Here is a 12,649-nt window from a genome sequence, read left to right as displayed (position 1 = left end):
TATGGTGCATCTGGGTGGCTCAGTGGGTTAAAAGGCCTCTGCCTTTGGCTCAGGTCGTGATCTCAGAGTCCTGGAATGGAGCCCCACATCGGGCTCTCTGCTCAGCAGGGAACCTGCTTCCTCCTCTCTCTCTGTCTGCCTCTCTGCCTACTTGTGATCTCTGTCTGTCAAACAAATAAATTTTTAAAAAATTGTTTTTAAATTGTAGAGATTTGTCTTCAAGCTCTGGTCACGTAGAATTCACACGTCTTGTTGATTATGAATGGAGCCTTTATATTATTAGCCGATACCTCAGGGCCCAATACACCCTTAGGTTAGTTAATCACAGTGATGTAGATCAGTATTCCAAGCAGTCTCTTTCGTAAATTTCAGCGTTTTCTGGTCTACTCCCTTCTCTGAGATATCATAATGGATCTCATAGGAGTAGTTGGAAACTGTTAGCCCTGCCATGTTTCTGAGTTTGATTTCGCTCACACCGTTCATGTTATTTTCAATCTGTGGATGTCTTTGCAGTACTCTTCTCAAGCCACTTGTTCCTTTTGTGAAAATTAACTTAGTTAAATGATAATTAGATGACATAATCTATCTTTCTACCACCTGGGATACAAATAATTCATCATACTTCAGGATTCACTTAAAAGCAACAGAACCAGTGAGAGCACCATAGTCACCTCTTCCCCTGGGGAATAGAACCCCCCTCTTCCCTGAGGACACCTTAACTACATGATGTGGACACCACCGGAAGCAAGGGATAAATTATGGCCCCCATGTCAATCCACATAGTAAGTATAAATGAACCTTTATTTCTTTATTTTGAGTCTCAAACATAAATATAAATAGAAGCTTTAATTTTTCTTTTACATGCCAGTGGATCATCCTAACACCCACTTTGAAGACCATTGATTTAATCCATCCCTGCCATTGCCTCGGTTCCATGTGAATCCCACGTAACTAGTCGCTGCCCATACAGCCCCCTCTCCCATCCCTAGCAGACCCACCACCAGTCTCTCTCCATGCTTCCGCCACCAGTGGCACATCCTGAGTCCTCTCCTGCTCTCTTCCCATCTGTTCCAGTCATTCAGACTTGAATGGCCTGGAGAGCACTGGGATCAGAGCTGTGGATTACCTCCAACAGTGCTCTGAGTCCTAATACCACTGGGGGTGGGTGTTATTCGAGCATTTTTGGCAACCCAGAGGTGTTTGGGATCTGGCTCCACCCTCCACCCCCACTAATGCTCTCCTCTGGGTGATTGTGACATAACGTACACCCACATCCAAGATGGCTGTAGCAGCCTCCAAATACCCAATTTCTCTGTCTCATTTTATAGTATCCTGGGTTATAGAAACCAAAATCTCCCCCCCAGGGGACAATGAGGAAGGGGCTTTGCTTCTGAGTGTGTTAACAGAGCCTCATCAAATACACCCAGTTTTCAAACCAAGTGCCTCACCCCTAGCTCATTCCTACTACTCATTCAGTGGACTGAAATCATGGCATATGGTCTAAAAACGGACAGAAATAGGTATATCAGGAGTACATGGAGGCTGGAAGAAGAGTGCCCAGGGCAGTTCTCCTGGCTCTGGGCACAGAAGGGGCTTGTGGCCCCTTGCCAGTGTCGTGCCAGTGCCTCTCGCTCCAATTTGAGGTTCATATCCTTCCCCCAGGAATTGAAGTCTCTGGACATCAATCAGCCCTGAGCAAGCTGGAGATGGACAGTTGGAAGGACAGTCCCCTTACAGTTAACAGCTGGTTCCTTCTTTCTGAAATGGGTTTCTAGAAAGGAGAGAGTCAAAACTGAGTACTTCAAAAAACTAGTGTGAATGAGAGCTGGGCCCTGGACCCAGAGCACATGTACTCAGTCTTGGAAATGGAGCTGTTGTGACAGGAAGCAGAGGGAGAGGGGAGAGCTCAGGGGTGGGACTGGTGTTAAGTCTGGGGGTGACTGGAGACCTTGGGCTTAGAGTCACTCCTGTTGGCACTGCAGTAAGGAGGGTCAGTTAGTGGATGTTTGAGGCGCGAGCCCCCAGCACATGGCCCAGAATGCTCTCGCTCTCTCTCTCAGTAGTCAGGGGGCTGACACTCCCCAGAACACACCTATGTGCTCATAGACACATGATCTCTGGCAATTAGCAGTTCCCTTCCCCATCTAAGAATGGCCTGTTGTCTCTGACTTCTCTCCAGGGCTCTGTACAAGATAATCCTAAGCTATTGCTCCAGCTCACCCCTAGCTCATTCCCATGTCTGTGTGTCTTTCATACTCTCCAAAACTCCCCCATCAGCCATAACACCATTCTGGTGAGACTCTGCTGTTGAACTTCTACAACGAAGTCACAGCCTCAGACAGTCTTTTAACCCATTGCACATTTAACCCATTGTCAGAACTCCCCAAATCATCTGCCCCCAACTCCCTTCATCTTTTACCTTATAATTTGAAAGTCAAATGTCAAATTCTAGCATGACCGTCGTCCTCTAGAATTATCTGGGAAGGGTGAGAGGGTGGTGGGCAGAATAGTCTCAGATGAGGCTGTGACCCTCTGTCTCCCAGAGATACAGACTTCCCCATTGCCCCCTGCACATGCATACACACACACACACACACACACACACACACCCTTTAGGTCATACTCATTCCCAAGATCCCTCCTGCCTGTAGCTTCTAGTATTCTGCTAACTCAGGCTGTCCCCTTCCCAATCCCTGGCTTGGAACTGCCCGCCCAACCATTCAGTGAGTGACAGAGTCAAAGGCTGAGCCGGGAGCATGAGTGTGCAGCTCTCCTCTCCCTCCGTGTCTGCTTACCAGCTGAGCATCAAACTCCAGACAGTACTCAACACCCAATCCACCCTCAGCTCCGTGCTACCAGGAACATCTGGAGGAATGGCAGTAGCTGAAATTTTATCAGAGGGAAGCATAGGGATTTTTCCAGTTCCTGAATTCCTGTCATTGGAATGAGCCTAACTATGATCTCACTAGGGATAATAACACCTTGGGTGAGAAAGGAGGATTCTGTATGAGAATTTGATTGGAGGGGCACCTAGGTGGCTCAGTTGGTTGAGCTACTGGCTCTTGATTTCAGCTCAGGTCATGAGATCAAGCCCCAAGTGGGACAAGAAGTCTGCTGAGATTCTCTCCCTCTGCCCCTCCTCCTGCTCGTCTGCGCTCGCTCTCTCTCTCTCTCTCTCTCAAATAAATAAATAAATCTTCCAAAGAAAAGAATTTGATTTGGGAAATCAATAACTTAAAAATTGTGATGGTTGGGATGCCTGGGTGGCTCCGTCATTAAGCTTCTGCCTTCAGCTCAGGTCTTGATCCCAGCGTCCTGTGACTGAGCCCTGTATCAGGCTCCCTGCTCAGCGGGAAGCCTGTTTCTCCCTCTCCCACTCCCCCTGCTTGTGTTCCCTCTCTCACTGTGTCTCTGTCAAATAAATAAATAAAATATTTTTAAAAATTGTGATGGTTGCACAACACTGTGAACCTAATTCATGCCACTGAATTATGCATGTCAAATTGTACATGTTAAAAATAGCAAATGTTATGTTCTATATGTTTTACTACAATAAAAAATAGTTGAAAAAATAGGTGAAAGAACAAAAAACTCAAAAATTGAATTTTAAAAAAACTGTTACTTCACAGCTTTGCATCATTAAGTGTGAACAAGGCAAAGGGCTCTTTGTCAGCTATCTGACTCCACAAACCTTGAGGCAAAGCTGCTTAAGAGGTTCTCTGAGGGAACAAAGAAGAAAGAGTTCTGTTCCACCCTGAAAGAACCCAGAAAACAAAAGAAGACAGTTGTCAGAAGGAAAAAGGCTTATCACATAACAAGGAAAGAGAATCCAAAGGTCATTATGATACAGAAGATCTTCCCAGAAACCTTCAGAAATCTTGGACAGATTACTGGACAAGCCCCTTACAGCTCAAGGTGGGCAGAAGTTCCCATCACTCGTGATTTTTCTCAAGATTGAGCCTTTGAGAAAGAAAAATAAATCATTTGGAAGTCACCAGTATCTATCATCTGTCAACTGTCCCTGAAAGAGAAGTCCTAGTCACTGGCCCATCTGCATATTTCATGTCTCCATCACATTCCAGAGAATCCCCCCAGTTTTGATTTGCATTTCCTTGATGATTAGTGATGTTGAGCAATTTTTTTTTCTTATTAATACAGTATTTATTTGTCTTCCCTCTGTCAAACCCTGAGCCAACCACTTTCCCCAGGCTGCCTGGGGAGGTATAGGAAAAGGATTATACAGGGCAGACGAGACACGGGAGAAAGACCTATGGGAGGTGGAGACGGCTCCTTCACATGGCGAAGAGGATGAGAAAGGCCACCATCAGGCAAAAGAGCCCCATGGCCTCCGAGAGGGCAAAGCCCAGAATGGCGTAGGAGAAGAGCTGTTGATTCAGAGAGGGATTCCTGGCATAACCAATGATGAGGCTCCCAAACACAGTCCCAATTCCAGCCCCAGAGCCAGCCACCCCTACCGTGGCAGCCCCAGCCCCAGTGAACTTGGCTGCTGTATCGATGTCCCTTGAAATGACGCTGGTTTGGAAGCTTCGGCTAGGAATAGTGAGGTCAGGGGACGTGGGGCTGCCAAGATGCTGAGGCCCTTATAAGGTGCCTCATCTGTCAGTGTCTCGGGTGGTTTTAGCACCACTGCAGACAGTGATCGGCTCAACAGCTGAGAGGTGCTCCTGACCAAGAACGGGGTGGAGACGAACTCTGCACAGGCGTACATTTTCAGGGAATGAGGGGGTGTGGCAGGAGAGCTGCTCCCAGGGCCGAGGAGACAGAGAGGGCAGATGTTGAGCAATTTTACCAGTTGGCCTTTTGGAGGTCTTTTTTGGAGAAATGTCTATTTAAGTCTTTAGCCCTTTTTAAAATCAGGTTATTGGTAGGGGGGAGGGGGTTGTTATTAAGTTTTTTACCATATGATCCAACAATCCCACTTCTACATATTTATCCAAAATAATTGAAATCAGGATCTCAAGAGATAATAGCACTCCCATGTTCACTGCAGCAATATTCACAATAGCCAAGATACAGATAAAATCTAAATGTCCATCAAGGGATGAATGGGTGAAGAACATGTGATATACACATCCACTGGAATATTACTCAGCCTTTAAAAGAAGGAAATTCTGAAATGGATAACAACATGGATGAACCTTAAGGACACAGTGCTGGGTGACATAAGCCAGACACAGATGGACAAATACTACATATATAAAATTTCAGTTATGTAAGTCAGAAGAATTCTAGAGACCTGCTGTTCAACATTGGGCCTATAGATAATAGTACTGTACACTTAAAAACCTGTCAAGACTGTAAATCTCATGGTAAGTGTTCTTGAAAGAAGGAAAGAGAGAGAGGGAGGGAGGGAGGGAGGAAAGGAGGGAGGGAGGAGGAAAGGAGATGGAAGGAAGGGAGAGTTAAAGTCAGAAGACATATGCCAAATGTCTTTTAATGAAGCCACCATATCACACGTCCACTTAACTCCCATGGGCCACACTGAGCAGCTTCGTAGCATCACTGACCAATGACCCTGGTGTTTCTTCTTTCACATACAACTCTGCCCAGGCGTAGCCTTCCTTTCCAAATATAACGGCCATAGACTTTCGTGATTAACTAGATGATAACAGGCCTAAAATCTCACATCAAAGAAAGCAGGAGAAGTACCAACACAGTGCAGTTTGATCTCCTCACCACCTCAGAACTTCTCCAGGTCAGTCAGGACTCCATGATGTTTGCATAGTTGTAGCAGCCATTCCAAGATCCAAGACCTCTGAGTCAAGTGAAAGCCTTTTGGCAATTTGGGGGAAATCAAAGGAGTTATTTGTGTTTCATGCTACAAGGGCAGGATTCTACCCTCACCTCATCAAGTCCCAGTGTAGGCAGTTACCATGCTGGTATAAAATGCTCCCATTTTACTAGTATGGTGTCAGAAGAATGTCTTTACATGGACAGATGCAGACAACATAGGCCCAGGTTACCAAAATTATGTTGTGTTTTACCTTCTCTTACTTGGGAAGCCCATCTTAACTTGGCATGCTTTAAAAGTTCTTCAGGCAGTCATCTGTGAAATACCTATTAAGCATCTGGCAGGTGTCAGGCCCTGGTTTTTAGAGCAACAATGGTGATCAGAACACAGCCCTTGCCTTCCTGGAGGTTATCGACTATGGAGTAAAAAATGCCACTGATCAAACAACCCCATGAAAGCATGACTTCCAGGCATCTGGGTGGCTCAGTCGGTTGAGCATCTGCCTTCAGCTTGGGTCGTGATCCTGGGGTCCTGGGTTCAAGTTCTGCATCAGGCTCCTTCCTCGGCACGGAGCCTGCTTCTCCCTCTGCCTGCTGCTCCTCCTGCTTGTGCTGTTTGTGTGTGTGTGTGTGTGTCGGCAAATAAATAAAATCCTTAAAAAAAAAAAAAGAAAAGAAAAAGCATGACTTCCAATAGTGCTAGTTCTGTAAAGGAAAAGTACAAGAATTATATCAGGGCATAACAAGAATCCCTGACTGAGGAATGAGAAGGTTCCAGACATTGGGAACAGCATGTGCAAAGGCCCTGGGAGAATTGAAGGGAATAATACTGCAGCCATTTGCCCCCATGTTATTTCTGTCATGTACTCATGATGGCATGTTCTAAGTTTACACAATAAAACCTCAATTTCCAATGTCTATAAATTCTTTAGTTTACTAAGGGAAGTACCACATGGCCTGGGTAAATAAAACCAGATTTAGTGCTCCAGGGTGGTGTTTTTTTAAATTAACTTTTCTAAATCCTGTCACTTTTCCAGCATTTATTAAATTTATAACAAAGCTGTCTTAAAATTCCTCGTGCCCACCCTCCCCAACCCCTTGGGTTTTCTGAGTATTTTCAGTAACTGTCTCAAACATTCTTCCATGAGAGTATATTCTGTAGTCAGTGGAGAAGAATGTCCTCCCTATGCTGTTTTGTCAATATCTTCATTTCTCTCTCTCTTTTTTAAGATTTCATCTGTTTATTTGTCAAAGAGAGAGAGAGCACGCACCAGAAGGGAGAGCAGCAGCCAGAGGGAAAACAGACCCCCTACTGAGCAGGGAGCCAGATGCAGGGCTCAATCCCAGGACCCTGGAACCGTGACCTGAGCCGAAGGCAGATGCTTAACCAACTGGGTCAACCAGGAGTCCCTAAGCATCTTCATTTCTTCTGCCAAATCTGCAGAGGGGCCCACTAGTGCCAGACCCCGTGCAGGACCTCCAGCGTCAGGGAGCAGCCATCCCACCATACTCCTTCCTCATGAGCTCTAACTTTAATCACTCATCCAACCCAAGTCTAGCCTTCTGCTCAGTTCTTCTCCAGAGAGCAAGTGGAATAAATTCTGGGTGACCAATGATCCTGGGCTGTGGTCTTGCTTCATTAGCTTTTCTGCCTTGCCACTTCCAGAAGGTGCTCGGGAGAAGAATGAGGCACAAACAAGTCAGCTGCAAGAGAAAGGGAGCAGGGGGCGACAGTAGAAAGGTCTGTCCCCCAAACAACTCCTCGGTCTCAAATTTATTAGAAAGTGGGTAACAACCAACAAAGAAGCCAGAGTTAATTAGACATTGACCATGAGTCTTGTAGATACGTAAGAAGAAAGGCAAAACATGTCTGGTCACATAGTACATGACCCACAGTGAGCAAGCCCAAATGGAAGGATTGTCTGACTAACTGCAGGTGCTCTCTGGGGAAGGGGAGATAACGGGAAAATAAAGCAGGCGGCATTCCACCCTGAGCGAGCCAGGCGTCCCCAGCTGCTTGGCTTCAAGGACATCTATCGTCCTCTCCCCCAGAGGCCTGTTGCCAGTACATGTTTTTCTTAAGGCTGAATCTAAGCATGCTTGATGGCTAGTATAGTTTCTCATGGGTCATATTTTAGGCAGTACGTTGTTCTGAGGGACGGTTACACTGCCTCCTAATAGCACCAACTCACCCTGCTTCCAACTGGATCTATCTAATCTCTACCTATCCCAATGTGTCCTGCCTAACTGCACTGCCAAATTCCATTCCTAACAGGGATCTCTGGAGTATGACAATGAAATCAGTCTCTCTCCTTACCCGCTGTGTCTTCCTCACACAACTCCCCTGCAGGGGTCCACCACTTAAACCTCGGCCTCATCCTGTCTCCAGAGCTGGTTGCTGAGAACCAGAGTCCCAGGGGGCCTTCCCAGTGCCATCAACAGAATAGCCCTGTATCAGTAGTGTCCTAGTAGCAAATGGATGGTACATTCATATTGGGATAATTGATTTAACAGATAATTTAATAGAGGGACTATTGACAAAGATGCAAGAAGGGTGGAGGAAACCATGAGTATTTGTACAACATTCAAGGACTAGTAACATCAGGGTGTTACCTTCCTGGGCCTGAAAGAACAAGTCTGAAGAGCAGTGGCACTAATTACATGGCAGGCTTCCAGGAAAGCCAGACTCCAAGCCAGATTCTCCTCCTCACAGCCTTGTCTATGTATGCAGACCCCTCGCTAAACCCCTACTCTTGTGCACGGGGTTTTCCTGCCTCTAACCTCAGGCCTTCCTATGAACCTGATGGCCGCAGGCACCTGGCTGAGCCCACCTTCCCCTCCCAGGTTCTCTCTCCTCCTCAGCTGAGGATCTGGGAATGGTGCTGAGTTACCACTTTGGTCCTCTGACCTTCCTTGCCTTTTGGTTAGCTGGTGACTGGTTCTCAATCAGACTGAACTTGGAAGTCATGGCCAGTTTGGTTAGTTGGTTTTTTGTTTTGGTTTTGGTTGGTTGATTTTTTTTTTAATATTTTATTTCTTTGAGAGACAGAACGAGAGAGGGAGAGCATGAGCTAGGGGGAAGGGGTAGAGGGAGAGAGAGAAGCAGACTCCCCCACTCAGTGGGGAACTCCATCCCAGGAACCTGAGATCATGACCTGAGCCAAAGGCAGATGCTTCACCAAATGAAACACCCAGGCACTCCTATCCTGCCAGTTCTTTTTTTTTTTTTTTTAAGATTTTATTTATTTATTTGACAGAGAGAAATCACAAGTAAATGGAGAGGCAGGCAGAGAGAGAGAGAGAGGGAAGCAGGCTCCCTGCCGAGCAGAGAGCCCGATGCGGGACTCCATCCCAGGACCCTGAGATCATGACCTGAGCCGAAGGCAGCGGCTTAACCCACTGAGCCACCCAGGCGCCCCTATCCTGCCAGTTCTTAAGGCAACTCTTCAGAGACCCAGCTTTTCCATAGGCTGGTTCCGTTGACAGCTTCAGCAGCTGTGTCCAATTTGTTTTCCAGGCTTATCCATCAAGGGGGTGGGGGTTGGGGGTGGAGGATCTTTCCACCATCCCTTCCTTCCTCTGTGGGTCACTATTGCAGAGAACGCCAAGGAAGAAGTTTTGATACCCCCACAGAAATTTCAGTGAAGTTGCCCTGCTTTTATTCACTCACCATTATAGAGCCCCTGCCTCTGAGGCAGGGTCAGGGCCATGCGAGCCACATTCACAGGCTGGACCCTTTCCCAGGTGTTCCTAGGGAAACCCTTCTGACAACAGACTGCTGCCTGGTCCCCACCCCACCCCCCACCCCCGCCAAAAAAAACTGCTCCAGACATACCCGGATGCATCTGAATCTGGCAATCCTGGTTCTCAGGACACCAGGCTGTCCCACCAGGAGCTGGATGGAGGGCTCAATCTCACAACTGCCAGATCATGACCTGAGATGGAACCAAGAGTCAGAGGCTTAGCTGACTGAGCCACTCAGGTGTCCTGTCCCACAGACTTTCTAATATTCTTTCTGATCAGCTGTCAGTGCCAAAGTCATACAGCCCAATTTGTTAAATGCTCTCTGTCCAGTGGTTGGGATTTCAGGAAGTTGCCAATTCCTGCCTATGCCTTTTAGGACTGATCATTGGGTTTTTAAATGGGAAAAAAATGTGAATGTAAAATAATGTTTACCAAGATCATATAGTAATATAGTAAATACTCATGATAGAAAATTAAGTCATAAAAGTAGGGTGCAGGGCAGGATTTCAACTAAGTGATTTCACTTAGTTGAAATCCTGCCTGAAAATAAAACAAATGAAATAAGTAAAAACTTGAGCATGTAAAAAAAGGTGGTAAGAAGACCTTTTTTTTTTTTAAAGATTTTATTTCTTTATTTGACAGACAGATCACAAGTAGGCAGAAAGGCAGGCAGAGAGAGAGAGAAGAGGAAGCAGGCTCCCTGCTGAGCAGAGAGCCCGATGCGGGACTCAATCCCAGGACCCTGAGATCATGACCTGAGCCAAAGGCAGAGGCTTAACCCACTGAGCCACCCAGACACCCCAAGAAAACCTTTTTAAATACAACTCTGGGTTCTGGGGGAAAGTCCTCTCAACTCAGAGTGCCTCCTCTGATTTTCTGTCAGGAGGCCCCCAGCCACACTTCTGTCCCAGACCTCTGGGTGTGCCTTGATCAGTAGAAAAGACACCATTACTAGGAATTTTATTTTATCCAAGGTAAGGAAAAGCTATATGTAAAAGTTGGAGAGTTTGGGGTGCTCTGGAATAGGAGGGATGGGAAGAGTCTAAACAGAAAAGGGAACCCCAAAACCTGACAACAGGGCAGGGTCAGACTGAAAAGACAATGAAAAAATCCCTAGAAAAGGGAGGGGGAGGCATGTTAAATTTATCAGTGTTTCCTATTATCTTCTGTACTGTATTAGTACAGTATTAGTATTAGTATTAGTACAGAAGATAATAGGAAACACTGATAAATTTAACATGCCTCCCCCTCCCTTTCCTAGGGATTTTTTCTGTATTAATACTTCTTCTTTTTCTGTATTAATTCTTTTTCTGTATTAATACTTCTTCACTACCCTCCCCCATCTTCAGTAAAATTGTGTGACAGCAAGAATCTCCTAATATTGATATTTGGGGATGTAAAAGAGAAAAGGTCTTGGAAAACTGTCATGTGGACCAACACAGGCGCTGATATAAGACAAGTCCTCTTGTATCAGGCAAGACAGGTCAAGCTACAGCAAACATAAAACAAACAAATAAACCAGATGGAAAACTCAGCAGCCAGATACATCAAAGTTGTTTCTTATATCACAAGCCAATGCAGGCCAGGTAGCTCTTCTGCATGGCTTTCCTCCAATGATTCAGAGATTCCTGCAGGTCCCATCCTACATTTCCACCATCATTAGGAGCCCCTGACTACTTGATGTGTGGCCAGTGACACTACTAACGCAGTGCCTAGAAGAAAGCATAAACCTTTAAATTTATATACTAAAAAACAAGAAGGGTTGAAAAACAATGATCTAAGATTCCAACTCAAAGGCTAGAAAAAGAACAGCAAATTAAACCCAAAAAAAGCAGAAGGGAAGCAAAAAGGTAAGAGCAGAAATCGATTTAAGAAAAAAAGACACAGTAGAGTAAATCAACAAAGCCAAAATCTTAATCTTTAAGTAGATTAATATAATTAATAACCCCTAGCAAGGAGCACCGAGGTGGTACAGTCGATTAAGCCTCCAACTCTTGGTTTCAGCTCAGGTCGGGATCTCTAGGCTTGTGAGATTGAGCCCCATGTGAGGCTCTGCACGCAGTGGTGAGTCTGCAGAATCTGCTTGGGATTCTTTCCTTCTCCTCTTCCTACCGCTCTGTTCCTCACCCCCTCCCCCAATCACATTCGTGCTCTCTCTCTCTCTCTCACTGTCTCCTTCTAAATTAAATAAAAAAATAAAATATTAAAAAAAAAAACCTTAGCAAGACAAATCTAGAGGGGAGAAAAAAGGGGGGGGAGAGAGACAACACAGATACCAAAATCAAATATTGAAAATGGGATATCACTATGAATCTTACATACATTAAAAGGACAATGAGAGGATATCATAAACAGCTTTATGTTAATAAATTGACTCTCTGCCCATATTTATGCCAATAAACTGGAAGATTAAGGTGAAATATACAAATTCCCTAGAAACCAATTTACCAAAATTACTGCAAGAAGAAATTTTAAATTGCCGAATGTCTTATATCTATCAAAGAAATTGAATCTGAAACTAAAACTCTTCCCACAAAGAAAACTGCAGATCCAAGTGGCTTTACAAAAATGTAGTCCAAATAATGCTGATCTAAACAAATACATCCAGAGAATAGAGGAAAAGAAATATCCAAACTCATTTTTATAAGGCTTGTCAAACTTGATACCTTGGTATCAGAAAGACAATTAAAGTAAAGACAAGTAAAGAAAATTATTGGCCAATATTGCAGGCCGGGAAGTGTAGAGGAGTCCATGGTGAGCCCATGTGGTAAGCGACAACAGTCTCCACCAGAGTATACTCTTCTGGTCTTTAAACACTTGTTTGTTCTCTTCTTCCTACAAGTAAAACGCCTTCAACTGGTCCTTGTGGAAGACAATGCAAAGTCCAATCTGCCATTGCCTCTCTTAGTCCTCTCCATCAAGATCAGATGCAGTTTCTCTTGGGCTGAAGCAAGTCGTCTTGCTTCAGGCAAGACTTGCTTTAGGCAAGTCGTCTGCTCAAACCCATGCCAACACACAAATGTACAATAATGGATCAGGAATAGGATAACTTCAGTAAACGCTCCCATTCAGAAAGGGGAAGACTGAGGGGCGCATGGGTGGCTCAGTAGGTTAGTAGATTTCAGCTCAGGTCATGATCTCGGGGTCATGAGAT

General features: G+C 45.2%; 1 pseudogene; it reads right to left on the bottom strand.

Annotated features, from left to right (window-relative positions):
* Window positions 1-4,136: 4,136 nt before the first annotated feature.
* LOC122914265 lies at window positions 4,137-4,783 on the bottom strand (annotated as a pseudogene).
* Window positions 4,784-12,649: the final 7,866 nt, after the last annotated feature.

This window comes from Neovison vison, chromosome 7, assembly GCF_020171115.1.
Source record: "Neovison vison isolate M4711 chromosome 7, ASM_NN_V1, whole genome shotgun sequence".
NCBI lineage: Eukaryota > Metazoa > Chordata > Mammalia > Carnivora > Mustelidae > Neogale > Neogale vison.
Note: the sequence above shows the minus strand (reverse complement) of the source record. Positions and strands in the feature narration are given on the sequence as shown.